Below are 19606 nucleotides of genomic sequence, written 5' to 3'. Positions count from 1 at the left end.
GTTTTGCCAAGCAGTTTATGTTGGAAGACCTCAGAAGAGGCTAGGAAAGATTCATTTGGTGTGTGTATACGCAGAGATGAGATCTACAAACTTTTTCAACTTTTGCTTGCAGTATTAATGTAGAAAAAAATGCCCCTTATGGAAAGAAGCTGCTCTAGAAGACAGTTCTCTGTAAGTGAACTAATAAATTAAGGCCTATGGTTACTAAGCAGAATGAGTAAGTTTTATCTGCTCATTATCAAGTACAACCTTGCTGACAGGTTATTTGGAATAGGCAATTAAAAAAAAAAAAATTGAGCAGTATCCAATATCCCTGAAACTTGGAGTACATTTTAGAAAGTAAAACGTAGATCAGATGGTGACAAAACAGGTGACACAATGTGACAGTGTATGCACTAGGTTGCATGAATTTTACAGGGAGTTACCTGAGAAAGAGTAACAGGGTCCACAGAGGAGTTCCTTTCGTAATGATTTGCCCCCTAGCTGGAGCAACATCCAGAACGAAAAAGAATATATAACATCACAGTTTGAAGGTTTTTCTGGAAAAAAAAAACAACAGTAGAAATAAACAGAAAGTCGAGCTTATAATGGGAAGTGAAACTACTGCTGAAAAGGGCTTTGTGCTTTGTGGAAGGCAGGTCCAATCTTGGCTTCACTGTCGTACCACAAGAGCACGGGAGAAATGTCTACACGTGGGTACTACATCCCAAAAAAGTCTGGGAGTTGAGGCAGCGTTAACTATCAGTGAAATTTGGGCCTTTATGTAGCCTAGTTACCTTAAATTTGGAGCCTGCGTCATATATATGCTTCAGATGATTTTTACCTTTGAGTAAAACTGTAAATTCAGCAGGCTGGGGACTGTCTTACATGTTTATTTCCTTAAGTGATCCCAAAATACAAATAGCAGCTCACCATCCATTTCTAAAAGGACAAAAAGACAGATATCTATAGCAATGGACAAATGAGAGAAAACCACCATGACAGCTCAGAGTCAGAACGGAGGCGACTGGGGCTGTAGGAAAACTGTTAATTAAACTTTGCCTCTACTATTAATAGGCTGACGGAGGGTAACATTATCAGAAGGAAACATGTGCTTCAGTTAGAAAAGTTGCTTCTTTTACCCGCTTGGTTAACAGAGAATCCATCTGAGTACATCAGATTAAAATTGCTATTATATGCTGTCATGAGGTGTCCTTGAAAGTAACCTATGAGCTTAACAACATACAGTATATGATAGCATTCAGAGCACAGCTTTTACTGTTCCCATACCCTGGAATAGCACCTGGTGACCTTGAATATTCTGAGCAGGGACAGAGGAGGGCCGTATTAAGAAGGAATTATTAAATATTGATTTCTTTTCTCTCCTGGCATTGAGCATCAAGATAAATGCCAGAAATTCATCTATCCTGTTGAAGCTCACCCGGAAAAGGTGCTTCATCAACTTCCAGTGAATAGAAAAGGAGACAGGGACAAAGAAGCAAAAAACTTCAAATTTCTCCAAAAATAAAATAAAATAAAATAAAATAAAATAATAAAATAAAAATAATAAAAACAAACAAGCCCCAAACCAACCAAGTCTTTGTCAGAGATCAGAGCAGATGCTTCAAAAAACCTTCTGCAACCAGTAATAGGTCAGTTACCACACTACTTTCCTGTTACACTCGCATCACAGATTCATTCATTTGTGAACGTGGTCCTAACATTGAGACCACGAAAATTCTCACTCACAAAAGGAGCTTTACAAGTGCTTTGTGCAGTGCTTGAGAGCTTTGCTGGCCCAAAACCTCTCAGCTGTCATGCTTGTCGCTGAGCACAGGCCACAAGCCTTTGACCAGGGTCTCCTGGGTCAAAGAATGAAACTCGTAGCACCTTGATGCTAAGCTGGCATATTTTGCAGCTCTTACAGTTAATTTTACAATTAACACATCTTTTCCAAAGTTGTCAAGCGGAAATCTTGAACTTTCATATTTTATTGACTGCTAACGAGAGAGTGTCCTTCAATGATTCTCTTTCTCATTCCAAATTACCAAAGAAACAATGCATTGCCTCAGAGTTCTGCTGTGGATTTTAACACCGGCATGACTTTGTCCAGAACTGGATGAGTTCCAGGACTGAAGGAAAGGAGAGAACCAGAACTTGCAGCTACACTGGAGCTGAGCTGCAATTCGAACTAGGATACAGTCTTTCTGGCACCTCCAAGGCTACTGGATCCACTTTGCAAAGGGAAAGCCAGAGGACATTTTAATGATTTATTCAAGCCATAGTCAGGTTGCACACAGTTCTCTGCTGACAATGCAACATGTTCCTTTCAACCACAGCTTCATCTTACTGACATTTTTCTAGAGAAATGGGAACAACTGACCTCTTTGGAATAGTCACAGCCCAAAGAGACTGCAGTTTTTCTCCCTGAGAGCTTTAAGAACCCAACTGGATGAAGTTCTGAACAATGTAGTCCAAAATCATTGCTTGTCCTACTCTGAGCAAGAAGTGGGATTAGAGACATCCCAAGCTCACTTCCAAACTGATTTATATTATGACCCTCGAAAAAATATGGAAGAATTGCAAAAATCCAAAGTCATCTCTTATCCTGTAATAGGAAAAACTAGAGGAGATCTTTTTCAAAAATGAAATTCAAGCAAAAATTGTCTTTATATGCTATTCAGATATGCTGGTATGGACTAAATGGCATTTGGTTGATCCCAAAGCATGGATGCTCATTTCAGCCTCTTGAGACCCAAGTCAAGTCCTCTTTTTCATTTTAAATGTTGACATAGTGGTTATTTATTTACAGTCTCTTTAAGCCTAGTGGGTTCAAATCTGAGGAGAAAAAAAAAAGGAAAGCAAAAAAGAAAAAAAGCAGGGAGCTAATCAATAACATCTGTTGATGAAGAGAGAAGAACCCTCCCACGAGTCCCTCAGTGAGGCTTGGCCAGAGCTTTCCATAAGAATTTGTTGAGGACCACAGGGAGACACTTGGAAAGCCCTGGGCCGATATATGCCTGATCTCCAACTGTGGTTTGTACTATTTCAGGCTCTTTGTTAAAGCAGATGTTTTCAGCTAGAGACAGATCTAATGGCCATTGTCACACATCGGAAAATAACAGGCAAAGGCAAAGCTGAGAGTGCATGAGGTGGGGAGTGCCAGTTTGCAAATTCTTGGCAGTTTTTCATTGTATAGAGTCCTGAGGGAGATTTGTTTCTGAAAGTAATGGAAGTCTCTTGTCTGGAAGTCATTCTGGGGCATTATGGAGGCAGCACAGATTACTTAAAACACTCCTCAAACTCTCGCACAATGCCATGGAACTATGAAATAATATAAGTACAAAGGGACCTCTAGTCCAACTTCCAAAGCTGAATACCTCCAACCATGGAGATCCACAGCCTTTCTGGGCAACCCCTTCCAATGCTCGACTGCCATATCTGCAAAGATCCTCACAACATCTGAGTGGACTTTTTCATGCTGCAACTTGTGGGTGTTGCCTCTCATCCCTGTGCTGTGGACATTTGGCTGCAACTCTTCAATAAATTCGGTTGCAGGCATCATTAGAGCCTTCATTCCACATCTTCTCTAGGATGAAAAAAATACCACCTCCTGCTTCTGCTTGTATGTCACATGACCCACACCCCTACCTGTCCTAGAGGACTCACTCCCATTAGCCAATATCCCTCCTGTGCTAGGGACTCAGAACTGGGCACAATGGAGTAGATAATGCCTAACAAAAGTGCAACACAGAGGGGGAAAAAAACACTGAATGGCCAACAACCTGCTAACAGCTTAGTCCACAGTTGGACTTCAGTGTTACCAAGTGCAGGGTTGCCAGACATAGCAGTAGCCAAGTACCTCCATGTGGAACCACCAAGTGCTTCCAATAGGAAGAGAAAGAGGGATTTTTTCCCCCCCTTTCTCTCCTTGTTTCTCTGGGCTTCTTATCAGCATCCCTGCCTGCCCAGCCAAGGTCCTGGAAACGACTGTGAAAAGCTGGAGGGCTCAAAATAGTTCACACCAAGGTCCAAAATATATTTTATGATTCTCACAGTCCCAGCTTACTTAGGAGGTGGGCAAGCAAAGACATCAGCCAACAGATGGGCTGACATAGCATGCAGCATCCATGTCTGGTGAGAACTGTGACTAATGGAGTACAGTAAAAAAATAGATGTTGCTGTATTCACTCTTTTGTGCAGTATCTGAACTTTCTTAATTCATGGCTGGAGTGCTGTAAAGTTGTAGTGTGAAAAACCTGGAAACGTCAGCTATGCAGCTTAGAAAACCTACGCTGAATCAAAATGTGGACACTGATTCAAATAGCAATTTTCATCGAAACTGTCCAGCCTTCACCAAGTTCCTCTAGACTGGTAATAATCTTTCTTTCTTCTCAGAGAGTGTAATGCATTTGTTCACTCACTCTTCTCTTCGAAAACTAACCAAGCGTTATCAAAAATTACTACTTTTGCTCCTTCTTCAGGTGCAGTTTCTATCACCTATATTCATAGAAAGTCGTGTTCTGCCCTATGACTAGCCCTGTTTATTTCTGGTTTGACAGAAGTGGCAAATTTTGGCCCATAATATCTGCATGTATCAGAAAGAGTGAAAGAGAGACAGCAAGAAGTGGTTAGATTACCATGTATTCTCAGTAGCCACCCACATATGCCTGCACCCCCACAGAAGTCTCACTCTACACAGAGTTATTAATTATATTTTAAAGACCTTGAGATTTACTGAGCTGTTTTGGAAGGGCTGGTTATAGAATCAGTTTGATTCTCTCACTGGAATTGCTCAAATAAAAACTGAATTGTATCTATTAAAAAAAAAAAAAAAGAAATATCTACTAAGAAGGCAAACAAAGGCTATGATAGAGTGTAAAGTGCCTTCACATTTTCTTCCACACTCCTTGCTTTTATTTATTTTCATATATATTGGCATAAAGTTCCCAGTGACCAAACTTCCAGGCTGTTAGTATTCTCCTTTTTGCAAGATAGCCTATTCCTTAGCATTTTTCAATTTGCACTATGCATCACAGGACAGCAGTCCAAAAAACTCTGAAAACATCAGTCAAATTAAAAAAGCAAGCAAACAAAACCCCCTCAAAACTTACTCACAAAAGTAGAGGTAAAGCACACAGGGGATAAAACGAGTCAGAAAGGTTGGTTTTCCAAGAGAAATACGTAGAAATCCCACAGAGCATACAGATTACAGCTCCTTCAAAGCAGTTGTGTGCTGAGGGTCAGTTCTTATACCATGAGTACAGGACCAGACCCTTTTCACTAAGGATGAGTAGACAGCATCACCAGCATGAAACTTGTGCTCAGTGCCAACAGAGCTAGCAGGTTGGGGAACACAACTCTAGTTCCACGTCTACCTATTTTCCAGATCCAGTCTGTTCTACACAGTGCATGGCACGAGTTTCCCATAAATAGTGTGCCAATTGGGCGTGCCAATTTGGGATATTATCTACAGGGCAGCATGGCATAGTCTTTTGTTTAGAAGCAAGTTGTGCCAGACAAACTACAACACTGAGAGCTGCAATCTGTATAGCATACACCAAACTATGATAAAAAAAAAAGCCTATCTACCTCCTTTTCTGTACTCAGTTAAGACCTGCAACTCTTCTGCCTTTGAAACTACCAAGCTTTCTCCTCTGATTTGATAAGATGACCCGCTGCTTCCCACAGAGCTACCAAATTCAATACACTCACAGCTTCCCTCCTTTGCTCTAGCTCTGAAGCACGAAATGACCAGCTAGCAGCAATAAACACAAAGCCAGCACATTTTGCAGCCCATTCCTCCAATCTGGGCAGCAGAAAGAAGCTTCTGAACATACAGGGAACTAGAAGAATTCCCAGTACACATGGCTTCATCTCCCTCTCCTGTGCTTGAGTCTTTGTTCACATTTATGATAACCTTTGTTACTGGTAGACCCCAATAGCTCAACTTCAGCAGCGTCAAGGAGAGGGCTGGAGAAGCTTGGACCACTACAGAAGCTCTTTGGTTGGATTTTATTTTATTTTTTGCTGGCAAAACACAGTGTGCCCAACTGCTCCCCATAGCACTAGTTATCAGAGGTGAGACATCTTTCACCACGAAATCCACGCAGGCCAGAAAATCCAGGAGAACGTTTTATGGTGGCAGGCAACCTGGTAACATGAAAACACCTTCTGCTTCCCCTGCCAGTGGGTGAGGCACTGCCATCAGCACATCTGCACAAAGCCATTGTGACTTTCTGCTGCCATTCCTCTGCCATGGGACAACATCATCTTCATTTAGAAAACTACCTTTACAAGCCCCTGTTTTCAATCTCAGTACTCTATATAAGTCTATTTTCTTCAGCTGGCTCAGCAATAAAACACCTAATGATGTTGATGCCTGAATCATCACTGGACTCAGATAAATGGTCTGGGTCTTCCTCTGCAGAACTATTGCTCGAGGCTCTTTGCAGTCTCAAGCAGGCATTAGGACCAGCACGTGTTCCCTGCACACAGTGCCCTGCTTCCTCTAAGATGTTTTGCAGCAAGATAAATTAGTCTCACCACCTACTCCACTGCAAGTACTCACTCTTCCTGGCACTTAAGAGGAGCTCTCTGAGTGCAGCAGAGCCTCCCTCCTGGAGGTGTGGCACTGCGGGAAGCAAAGCAGCCTGGTATTGCTCTTAGAGCAAATAGGAAGGGATGTCTGCTCCCGTGTTTTCATTAGAAGAGTCTCTTTCTCGAGCAGCACTGATTCCACTGATATTTAAGGAGAATCAAGGGGCAATCAAGAGTATTATTATATTAGTACATATTCCTTCTCCCATCGTTTTCCCCTCTTCAACGTCAGCAATTAGCACATCTGATGAAAGATGCAGCAAGGAAACAATTTCAGGTTAAGCGCATCACGTACTGAGTCACTGCCACGAGGCTCCAGCCTTCCACAGAATTCCTGGTGAACAGCGATGAAATATTCATCAGCTCATATTTGTAAATGGCCCAGCAGCACACTGAGTAAATGACCTCCGATGAAGCGCCTCGCATTAAAATGGAACAGCAGCCAGCTGAAGCGAGGGAGCTACGAACTACGCATGTTTTGTCAGCACAGACAAGCAGCAAACACAAACAGAAAGAAATCTAGTTGGGCTCATCATCCTGACAGGGAGAAACAAATGAGGAGCCAGCCTGTTTGCTTCAGAGAGACTCACCGGCAGTGCTTATCATAGAATCATAAAGGCTGAAAGATCACTAAGATCATGTAGTCCAGCCATAGCAACCCATGCCTGTGACTGCTCTAAACCGCATCCCTCAGTGCCTCATTTGTCCTTTTCATGAACACCTCCAGGAACAGTGACTCTGCCACCTCTCTGAGCAGCCTGCTCCAATAACGTACTTGCTGAGGCAGGAGGCACTACAGTCACCTAGGCTGAACATTACCCCCTATGTGTTGGTCTTGGCTGGCCATCGGCCGCCTCATCCCATGGCACCTGCACCATGCTGCCAGCCCTTGGCCAAGGAAGCTGGCCCTTAAGATGGCAGATGCAAGCCCTCAGAGCACACGGGGTGCCCAGCGCTGGGCAGAAGCCCCACAGCTTGCATTTCCCACCTTCCATTTTGACATCCCCCTATGGATAGGGTACAGAGCAGGCTGTGGGATGGGGCCGTGCCTAGGGCTGCTCTCAGTCTGCGGGTACAGCACAGCGATGCTTTTGGGAGGAGAAGGGTGGCTTTTCTGCCCTGCTTTCCGCTCTCATCGTTATTCAGGCTGCGTGATTTCCAGGGAGGTTGCCAGCGTTGCACTGCACCGCTTGTGGTGGTTAATCCTCGTACGGGAAAGCTCCACAATGGAAGTTGTGACGAGAATGCTAAATAAATTAGGAAAACCTAGCGTGCTGCCATCAGCCCCCGCAAAACGCAGAGGCACCCGGGGTTCGCCTCCCCCACACCTTTTCCAGAACTCTTTCTTGAAATCGAATAAAACCCCCTCCCTCGTTGCCCCGCGGCCTCGCAGCAAGGCGCTCTCCCACCGCCAGAGCCGGGCGGGAGCTGCGGCCCCGCCCGCGGCATTTAGTTATTAATTAACCGCGCCGCGCTGAGGCAGCCCTCCCTCAGCAGAGCCCCGCGGGCAGAGGCGGCCGCAACTTGGGCGAACAGCGCCACCCGGCGGCCGCCTGGGGAGCTGCGGGTGCGGAGCGCCCCGCCCTCCTCCCGGCCACTCTCCGCTTTAACCGTGATGTTTCACTAACGCGGCCACAGGCCGCTCGAACGCTGGCCCTTACCCTCAGCGTATTGAAACGCTGGGGACGCTGGCTAATCAATGTTTTCACCTTGAAAACTATCCCCAGGGTGCATCCACCTCGCCCTGGCTCAGGGGGGCACGCAGCGTTACAGAATCATAGATTCGTTACGGTTGGAAAAGACCTTGAGGATCATGTAGTCCCAGCACCAAACCATCACCACCATGCTCGCTAACCGTGTCCCTCACTGCCACATCTACACGTTTTTCCTACTATCCAACCGGAATCTGCTTGACACAACTTAAAGCAATTCCCTCTAGTCCTATCACTGTTATGTGGGAGAAGAGGCTGACCCCCACCTCACCACAACCTTCCTTCAGGGAGCTGTGGAGAGCGATAAAAGTTTCACCTGAGCCTCCAGACTGAAAAATGCCAGTTCCCTCAGTTGCTCCCCATCAGACTTGTGCTCCACACCACTCACAGCTTCGCTGCCTTTCCCTAAACACGCTCCAGGGCCTCGATGTCTTTCTTTTAGTGAGGGGCCCAAAACTGAACACAGTGCTCAACGTACGGCCTCACCAGTGCCAAGTACAGGGGGATGATTACCTCCCTGCTCCTGCTGACTACACCATTTCTGATACAAGCCAGGATGCCATTGGTCTTCTTGGCCACCTGGGCACACTACTCGCTCATGCTCTGTCAGCTGTCAACTGATACCCCCCAAATCCTTTTCCTCCATGCAGCTTTCCAGTCACTCTGCCCCGAGCCTGTAGCAGTGCATGGGGTTGCTGTGACCGAAGTGCAGGACCTGACACTTGATCTTGTTAAAGCTCATAGAATTGGCCTCAGCCCATCGATACGTCCTATCCAGAACCCTCTGTAGCGCCTTCCTACCCTCAGGCAGATCAACACTTCCTCCCAACTTGGTCTCATCAGAAAACTCACTGAGGGAACACTCAATCCCCTTGTCTATATCATTAATAGAGATATTAAACAAGGCCAGCCTCAACACTGACTCCTGGGAAACATCACTCATGACTATTTGCCATTCAGATTTAAGTAAATTCAGCACCACTTTCTGGGCCTGGCCATCCAGCCTGTTCTTTGCCCAGCAAAGAGTGTATCTGTCCAAGCTACTGTCCGCCAGCCTTTCCAGGAGAATACTGTGGGAGACAAGAGTCAAAGGCTTTACTAAAGTCTAAGTAGATTACATCCACAGATAGATTACCTATTCCCAAAATGACATGAGAGAATTGTGTGAAAGAATCCAGGAAAAAGAAAACCAACAAAACACTGATTCGCCCACTCTTGTGCAGTGACCATGTTCATACCTGCATTGTTTGCGTCACTACCAAGGGACGAACCCATCCAGTCTCAGATTTTAGAAGATCTTTCTTCTAAAGAGATATCCTATTCAGAAATGTGCATAAATAAATATACATATTTACTTAGAATTGTAGAATCACAAAATCATTTAAGTTGGAAGGCTCCTTTCACCTAGTCCAACCCCCCTGCAATGAACAGGGACACCTACAGCTACATTATGTTGCTCAGAGCACCATTCAGCCTGACCTTGGGTGTCTCCAGGGATGAGGCATCCACCACCTCTCCGGGCAACCTGTTCCAGTGCTTCACTACTCTCACAGTGTGATATATTTGCTGATATATTTGTTTGTACATGCATGTATTTATATAACATAAATATTATGTTCTATGTTTATACAAGTTATATAAACAAATATACAAATAAACACACCAACAGTCACATTCACACATTTAAGGGAAAACTATTCAGGCATGTGGTTACTCAGTTCCTCTAGGAAACACCACAACTCAACTCAGAGTTTGAACCCTGAGTGCACGCAGATCTTACACCAGCAGCCCTGAAAATCAGGACTTTTCATAGTTACATTTGTGCTGATGCATACAGAAGGGTTGCTTTACATACCTAATTTCAGGCCTCTAATTTTCAAAACTTTGCAGTCTGAACAGGAACTGTTCCCAGTTGGAGTGCCCCGAGGGGCACTTCTGTAAGAAGTGCATCATCCAGTCACCTTGAAGGGATACTAAAGCGCTCAAAGCTGTCGATAGCACAGGTGAAAAACTCTGCCTTTTGTAACAGAGACCTCCCAATTCCCAGATACGCTCATGCTACAGAATTTCTGAACATCCCACATGAAGATGGTAACAGAGCACCTAATACAAAAGATGAATGAAAAAAAAAAAAAGAAAAAAAGAGAAAATGAGATTTTATTTCCCATCATGGCATCTGCATTAAGCTTAATAGCAGCTTATTCCTACTATAATTGTGCCGGAGTCATTTTGAATTTCGTTTTCTTTATGCACCTTTCTCTAAAGCTGATATACTTGGGGAAAAAGAATGCACAAAACAGCACTTAAATGCATATGGCAACGTCTCACAAGTTGCTGCTAATGATGTCAGAGGAGGTCAGGTGGGCACAGAAGTATGAATTATCCCTACATCTGTATGTTCTTTGTATGACTAGACAATACCTAGGAGAACCGTAGCCTTCCTAGGACAGTAGGGACACAGAAAGCTAAGGAGGAGGAATGCCTTTTTTTATTCCCACCTTAATTCTCTTTGCTTGGAAGCCCCTCCTCAGCCCTTGCCTTTGATGTTACTGTAAAAAGAGGATGTGGCACTAAGGAAAGTCAGCTTGCAGCAGCATTGGTTCATGGGAAAGCCTGCAGAAGCCACCTCCAGGCACTTCTGCAAGTACATTTCTATGCTGGGCTGTCAGTTGTGCTGCTCTATTCTGAGCGTAGAGACATGGAGCAAGATGCTTGGGGTGGATTTGCTGGCAGATCAGTAGGGACTCATAATATTCCTGCCAAATTCATTTTCTCATGTGACCTGATCTTGACTTGGAACGTGGATTTCCTACAGAGACAAGTTTGAGCAGTGCCAGGAATTTGAAGGCCAGGTGGTCTGCAAAGCTTCTCCCCAGGCTCTGCGATCCTATTTCCTCACGTCATTCTTTCCAGCCAGCACAGAGCTTGGGCTGAGGTGCTCACATCAAACTGAGTCCTAAAAACCAATGCAAATGTTTCTTCTCACCACCACCTATCCTCTGGAAGAGATTGCGACAGAAGTGGGTGGAAAGACAAGCACGTTTCTGCGAGGAAACAGATTCAAACAGGCTTTGACCAAGACTGCTAGTGAAACTTTTCTCTGCCAGAGGAAACTAAAGAAATCCCGCTCTTCCACCTCAGCAACATCCAAATTGGGCTTAGCTAGTGCAAACTGTCATGTCCTTGCTAACTCAAAGGCTGTATTTACCTCTTACCAGGGAAGGAAAGCCATCAGGATTTTCTGAAGAAAGCTCTCCACAGCCACACTGATCTCCTGGGACAAGAAGATCCATGTATTAATTTTAGATCTCTGGCAATCCATACACTGCAAATAACTTGTGGCTCTGATCCATAGTGACTTCTATTAAGGAAAGAAGCTAAAATGAGCTGGAAGCTCTCCCGGATGATGCTCTCTGAATATCCATTGAGAAAAAGCAGCCTACCCTAATACACTACTCTGTTCCATCCCTAAGAAGCCCTTATTAAAGAAAGAAAGTTTAGCTTCCTGAGTAGGCTCAGTGACATTGCCAGCACTGTAAGGTAGTATTAGGTGAGGATCTGGACCAGAGATAGTGCTTTTCTCACTATATTTTTTCCTCAGCAGCAACCAGGGGTAATGTGCAGATTTTTAATCTTCTTGTACTGCTAAAGAAAGATCCCTGTAGTCCAACCTGTAACACAGAGCAGGGACTAGCTTTCTCATCCTAAAATGGCTTCTGTCATTCCCTCTGGAAACGTTAGAGAAGTGGAAATGGCCCTTCACATGTATAATCCCATATCTATAATTGCTGCCTTGTTGGCAAAGCCTTGTCACAGATTGCACTCAGCTCTATCCCACCCTCACATCAGATGCAATCCACACCAACCTGTGCCTGTCAGAGTGCCTGCCTGAGGTAGTTGGGTGGAGAAAAGCTCACTGCACTTGCATACCCAGGAGACTGAGCAGAGGAAAGATTTCAGCAAGCCTGTAAAATTCCCCTTGACTGAAGCCATCTCTGCACCAATTCTTCGCTGTGCTCGCCTGAGAAAGGGACGTAGCACATCCTTCCCCACAGCTAGGAGCAAGAAGATGGTGCTAAGCTGTGCACCCTCCTGTCAGATTTAGATTTGGCTGCAGCAGTTGAGCTCCCCCTGCACAATTACAGCAATGTTTGATACAGAGGGAGGTGTATCTTCCATTGAAGTAGTATTTGAAATAGCACAAGCCACCAAGAAACTGACCTCCACGCATTCTCTATAACTGGCATCACACAGAAGACAAGTTTCAAAACCCCCACGTTTCTACAGTCTGAGAATGGCTGAATTAACTCAGGAATAGTATCGTGGGGAGCATCTGCAAACTCCCTTACCAGACAGCGCTTCGGCTGGAAGAACGTCAGCAGCAGCTATCAAATTCATTTGCATCAAAACCGCAGCTTTTTGGCAGTAGGCTGACCAATCTGAAATTCAGTCTCAAAATCCATTAGAATCTGGTTTAAACTTAATCTTCCTTCAGCTCTCATTCCTTTGCCCTTGTTTTCCACGCATTCAAACAAATCCCATCTCATCATCCATCAATCAGATCGGGAGCGCTTGGGTACCAAAATGGAGACTCTGAAAGTAGCAAAGTAGGTTGATGAAATCCAGAATTCTTGCCTAATTTAAGTCCTCGTTTCTTGCCTGAAAGAGTTGAGATGGTTGTTCTCAGTATCTCTTGCTGGCAAGAAACCTCTGCCTTTCAGTTGCTCCCTTTTGCACACACTGATTTCCATATCGCATTTCGTTGCAAGAACATTTTTTAAGGTTTCATGTCAGGACTGAGCGGAAGTCAATTTGATCTTTTTAGGAGAGAGAGGTTATCCATGATAGGTGACCCAGAAGCACAAGGGCAACTTGCTTGTTCATTCTTCCCTGCTTGTGGACCATTATACAAGCCAAAATCAAGCTGAGTTTCCATACTTGTGTCTCTACAAAATTTCATACTCTTCCACTGTGTGCATTTTTTTCTATAGATGTATGATATCTATGAATATTACTTTCCTGTGCCTGTATTTCACAGACTCACCTACAAAAAGAATTTGTCTGTAAGGCCAGAAACCCAAACTTCAACTATTAACCAGTGCTCTGCTGAGCCTGCTTTGTCAGAAGTCCCCATGCTGTACAGCTGAGCATTTCCCAGCCGCTGAATAGAGCTTATTCCACAGGGCCACTTCGCCGTGAACACAGAGGAAACTCCATTAGCCAACATGGAAAAATGCTCATTTCCAGCAGACATATGACAGCTAGCATCGCACCCCAGTCCATCTGTCCCAGGCGTGGGTAGCTGCTGTTCCTTATTGCCTAACCAGCACCAATCTGCATCGATCCAAAGTAGTACACTGGTACTGCAGTGCTGGCAATCAAACTCGCTCCATCCAGGAGGCCACAGGGCTTTGGTACGGAGCACTGATCCACTGTGATCCTGATTCCAACACCAACATAAACACATTGCCTGGCTGAAGAGCTGCTCACAAGTGCAGCTGTGAAGCAGAACAGAAGAGTGACTCCTGACCCTAGCTAACACTAAACCACAGGCTGTTTTCTCAGCTAAATAAGATTACCCATCAAAGCGGTTCCTCGTCACATTACTGTTGCTGCCATGCACTGAGAGGCAGTCCACAGAATTTATAGCACAATAGCACAAAACACCCTCTTTCATCCCTTTGAAATGTCATGTTTCAAAGCTTCTCCCAGTCTGAACTTCATCTGAACAAATGCGGAACAACCTGTGGTAGTTCAGAGTCTGCAAACCCAGGTGAATCACAGAATCACTGAGGTTGAAAAAGACCTCTGAGATCTTCTCATCCAGTCCAACCATCAAACCATCTCCACCATGCTTAACAAACCATGTTTGTCTGTGCCACATTTACACATTTCTTGAACACCTCCAGGGATGATGACTCTACCACTTCCCTGGGCACCCTGTTCCAAAGCATTAACACTCTTTCTGCGAAGAAATTTTTCCTAATACCCAACCTGAATCTCCCCTGGAGCAACTTAAGGCCATTACCTCCTGGATATAAGGCCCTGCTTTGAACTCTAGCCTCACAAAACATAAAAAAGTTCATCATCTATAAAGGCTATACTGGAAGGGAAGTTTTTCTCTAACCACAGTGCTTTTTCCTGTTGCTGAAAAAGCTCTCCTGCTAGCATGCACATTCCCAAACTGTACTAGCATTTTCACTGGACTCAGTAAAGTGGTATTTTCTGAAAAGAAAAGCATTCACTATGAAATTCCTACCCATTACAAAACCTGTCTGCCACAGCAACAACTCCACGCAGCCGCTGATAGGGGTTGGTGGAACTGAGGAGGGGAGATGCAGAAGCAGATGAATGAATGCCTTTCTCTTTGCATCAAAGCTGTTTCCATTGCTTCCACCCCTGCTACATTTCATGAGACCACATGACTCAAAGGCCAGAACTTCTTTTTAGCCTTAGGCTCATGTGCGTTTGCATCAGAAACATGCAGTGCAAACCACCAGTAAATGTATGGATGTACCATTGCTTCTGCTCTGAGTGCTACTAAGTCGTCTTCTCTCCTTCCTTCCTGTTCCCTTTTTCCAAAGCACGCCCAGTAGCACTCATGCAAGATTCATTCTCAGGCACTAACTCCACTTTTGGATATGCGTCACCATAGCCAAATGACAAGTATAGCTCTCGTCTTCAGAGAGCACCAGAACGAGCTTGTCTTACGTTTCCTTCCTGCATGCAAACAAAAGGACAGCATATAAGAACCACTTTCCTGCCCCAATCCTACCACAACCAAGTGTTTTTTACTGTTCACATACTCCTACCTCTGGAAGGAAGGTGACAATGAGAAGGGTCCATGCAGAAGACAACCTAGTTCTTTCCTTGGGGCTCAGCACAGTTTTCACCACTAGAGAAAGGACCCTGCTACAGCAGCACAAAAACAAGGGCAATAAAAGAATATGATATATGAAAGCTGAAAACCAGGCAACTGCTCACATCTAAGTACCACCTGTTGGCTTCATACCTAGTTTTCAAATCCCTCTGGTACTGCCAGAAGTCTACAAGCTCAAATAACCCAAAATCTATTCATCTTCCAGCACTACAAAAAAGGGGCTAAATAGAGGTTTAGCAAATATTTTGTGTTCTTATGTGAAGACACTGAATAATCACAGCACCAAAGTTGCATGCATCTTTGATATACTGGACACTGTTAATATCTAAAAGTATTCAGCATGCTTACTTCACGATACCAGATACATTTTGCCTTTTCTTCACGACTGGCTAACAGTTTCCTCCTGGAAAAGCTCAAGCTTTAACCAGAAGGAAGTTGTGCAACGCTTTGCTTTTGTACATACCTATTACAGATGCATGGCTTTTACTGTAGGTTGATGCAAATACACACCCTCTCACTTTGTAGCAGACAAACCTTTAATCTGTCTCATAGAGTGTAGACTCTGGGTGGACCCTGAAAAGTCACAACAATGTACAGACTTAAACATTTTCCTGAACTTTTAATATAAATCACAAAAAAGAGTATGTTCTTTCCTTTCCTCCATACCACTGAGTATTCCCTTTTCCCGAAGGCTTGAATAAAAAATAAAATAAAATAAAATAAAATAGCACCTAAAGTTAGCAAGGTGCCTGACATAGTAGTTCACTACTATTTAAAAGTATATCAAATTGAAACCTGACTGGTACAAAACCATACGGGCTCATGTCATACACCAACAGTGTTGTACAAGGAGCAGGTACTGCTGAGAAGCAGCTCAATCCCAGACAACTGCAAAGGGCCTGTACTGAGAGCCTGCCATGTCTGGGCAAGGCTCAGCTTTATGATACCTAGAGAAAGCACAGAACAGTAGCCCCACCTGCAAGCTGACTTCTACAAAGAGGGCGTCTATCTCCTCTGAAAAAAAATCATCTATCTTTATGTCCTTCACTAACAGGAGACCCACATGGAGACATCTAAAGCAGAAAGCTTTTGTTCAGAGGGAACCACAAGAAAAAAGAAATGAGTGAAGCTTTTAGTGCAAAGTTTTCTCTATGGAAATGTTTCATTGCACAATTCAGAAGTATATGAAGATGCCAAAAGCAAGAAATATTTTGGCTTGAAAAGACTAACTAAAACTTTGGTTCAGACTCACCTTGCACTGAACTTGCATAATACAGGAAAAATTATAAAATAATTTCCCACTGATTGGAAAAGGGGAAACATAACCCCCATCTTCAAGAAGGGAAGAAAAGATCTAGGGAACTACAGGCCAGTCAGTCTCACCTCTGTGCCTGGTAAGATCATAGAGCAGATCCTCCTGAAGGCCCTACTGAGGCACGTGGAAAATAAAGATGAAGTGATTGGTGGTAACCACCATGATTTCACCAAGGGCAAGCCATGCCTAGCAAATTTGGTGGCCTTTTATGATGAAGTTACAGGGTCAGTGAATTAAGAAAGAGAAACTGACATCATCTACCTGAAGTTGTGCAAAGCGTTTGACACTGTCCCACATGACATCCTGGTTGCAAATTGGAGAAAAATGGATTTGATGGATGGACCACTTGCTGGTTCAGGAATTGGCTGGAATTTGCACTGAAAGAGTTACAGTCAACAGTTCAACGTCCAAGAGGAGACCAGTAACAAGTGGTGTTCCTCAGGGATCAGTGCTGGAACCAATGCAATTTATCATCTTTGTAGGTGACATAGACAGTGGGATCAAGTGCACTCTCAGCAAGTTTGCAGATGACACCAAGCTGAGTGGTGCAGTTGACGCACTAGAGAGAAAGGTTGCTATCCAAAGGGACCTGGACAGGCTTGATAGATGGGCCCACAACAACCTCGTGAATTTCAACAAGGCCAAGTGCAAGGTCCTGTACCTGGGTTGGGGCAATCTCAAGCAGAGATACAGGTTGGGCAGAGCTTGAGAGCAGCTCTGAGGAGAAAGAGTTGGGATATCAGTTGATAAAAGACTCAACGTGAGCTGGCAATGTGTGCTTGCAGCCCAGAAGGCTAATCATATCCTGGGTTGGATCAAGAGTAGCGTGACAGAAGGTCAAAGCCCCTCCACTCTGCTCTCATGAGACCCCAGCTGGAGTACTGCATTCAGTTCTAGGGCCCCCGACACAAGAAAAACATCAAGCTGTTGAAGCGGATCCAGAGGAAGGCCATGAAGATGATAAGAGGGCTGGAGAACCTCCCCTATGAGGACAGGCTGAGAGAGCTGGAGCTCTTCATCCTAGTGAAGAAAAGGCTACAGGGGGACTTTATAGCAGCCTTCCTGAACCTGAAGGGGGCCTACAGGAAAGCTGAGGAGAGACTTTTTATACATGCTTGTAGTGACAGGTCAAGAGAAAATGATTTTAAATGGGAACAGGGTAGATTTAGACTAGATATTATAAATAAATTCTTTACTGTGAGGGTGGTGAGACTCTGGAACAGGTTGCCTAGAGAGGTTGTAGATGCCCCTTCCCTGGAGGCATTCAAGACCAGGCTGGATGGGGCTCTGAGCAACCTGGTCTAACGGAGGTGTCCCTGCCTGTAGCAAGGGAGATCAAACCAGATGATCTTAAACGTCCCTTCCAAACCTATGATTCTATGAAAGAAACTCAAGAGAAAATCCTATTGCAAAAATGAGGTGAAGTGCTGTCCAGGTCTACATTTGGAAAAGTTTTGCAAATACAGCTACTTGGCCAGGAGTATAGAAAAAACATACCCATAAACATTTTGGCAAAAGTCACAGCTGTAGGAATGCCAGTAAGAAGCCCCACCAGCCTCATGACTAGCTAAAGCCTCTGCAGGGAGCCCAAATTGTAATTAGAACAATTCAAGAGAAGGATGCTGTATAACACAGAAGATTAAAAATATGTAGCTTTGCTGCTCTGGTATGCAGGCTGTGCTTCAGATATGAAACTACTTGCACTAATTGGAGGCAAGTAGAGGAATCGAGGTTAGCATTGCCAGTATTAATCAGGCAATTGTAGGGGAGTTTAGGGATGCAGCCTTAGGATCTTAGGAGACTACCTGTACTGAGGCAACTGAATCAGTAAAGCTACATAAGGCCAAGAGAGCCCGAGTAAAGGCACTGGAAATGAAAAAATTGAGAATGGATGTAGAAGAAATAAGACCAGTGTTGAAAACTGTGAGGTGAATTGCATTTTTTGCAAGGAGTTCAGGCAAAGAAATGGAGGTGGTAAAGACAGCAAAAAGGTGGGATCTGCAAAATGAGAATGGGGGAATAAGACATAAAATCAGGTAAGGAACAAATGAGGCACCTACAAACAGTGGCAAAGCTCCCTGCTTGGCCCAGCCTCTGTGGACAACCCCTGTGACTCTCCATCAGGTCCATGTCAGAAAGCGAGGGAGGGAGAAAAATGAGGCTTGTACCCTAGCACTGAGCAGTGTGGGAAGAAAGGGTGATGAAATGATCACAGAGTAGCTGGGTGCAATTTATGAGATTTGAGAATAATAATTAGTGGCTTTATAGTTGTAACCGTGCAAAATAATACAATTATAAATGAAGGGTAGCAGTTTCTCTATTAATAATATCTATCATTAGACTACTTAATAGTATGTTGATTAACCAATAAACATTGCTGTCTGTTTAAAAAGTTATGACTCAAGCTTGCAATTTAAAAGGGGAGAGATGAGCCCTGAAGTAAGAAGGAACAAAACAAACCCTCCTTATTGTTATACTTCCTCCATGGAGCTGGTACTGACTGATGTTAAGAAAAGCTATAGAGGGGAGAGGCTGGTGGTATAAGCTACTGTTTGGGGGAGGATTTGCTCATCTAAATATATTAGCAATCTTTTATCAGCAAGTCCAAGAAGTTACAGATGTTGATGTAACATTTATCTGCTTACTAGTTTGTATCTTTTGCCATATATATTACAGATACAATAGTCTTGATAAGTAGAAAGAGGCATTTTCATCCTTTAGTACAGAGGCAAGGTGAAGAGTGATATAGATACATGAAGCCACTTCTCTCATCAAGTAAAGAACTTTACAGGCATTTTGAGCTGCTTATCTCCATGGTCAAAGCCTTCAATCAGATAAAGAAACATGCCTGTTGGCCAGCTAAGCAACCTGCTAAGCAGAATTCCCACTGCGAGCACTGATACCACTTCGTTTAAATGCAGTTTCTCATCCCACAGGCTTCGGCTGTTTGAAGGGAAAGCAGTTCTCAGAACAGATGGAGTTGGTAATAACGCACTTTCTAGGAGATACAAGGATTACACAGGGAATAAAATGGCGAAACAGCGTCTGGAGTACACGCTGTAAACTTAAACCTTCTGAATTTCCTTCCCACTGAAAACAACATGGTGGGGCAAACTGGAA

General features: G+C 44.1%; 1 protein-coding gene across 1 annotated transcript in view; it reads right to left on the bottom strand.

Annotated features, from left to right (window-relative positions):
• The window catches only part of F13A1 (coagulation factor XIII A chain), a 155716-nt gene extending 145327 nt beyond the window's left edge, over window positions 1–10389 (bottom strand). The window contains exons 1-2 of the mRNA XM_046918034.1: window positions 10147–10389; window positions 426–539 (exon numbers count right to left, since the gene is read on the bottom strand). The gene's annotated coding sequence lies outside the window, so the exon portion shown is untranslated. The remainder of the gene's footprint in view (window positions 1–425; window positions 540–10146) is intronic.
• Between the last annotated feature and the right edge of the window lie 9217 nt (window positions 10390–19606).

This window comes from Gallus gallus, chromosome 2 (genome assembly GCF_016699485.2).
Source record: "Gallus gallus isolate bGalGal1 chromosome 2, bGalGal1.mat.broiler.GRCg7b, whole genome shotgun sequence".
Taxonomy (NCBI): domain Eukaryota; kingdom Metazoa; phylum Chordata; class Aves; order Galliformes; family Phasianidae; genus Gallus; species Gallus gallus.
The sequence above is the reverse complement of the archived record's forward strand: the minus strand, read 5'-3'. Positions and strand labels throughout refer to the sequence as shown.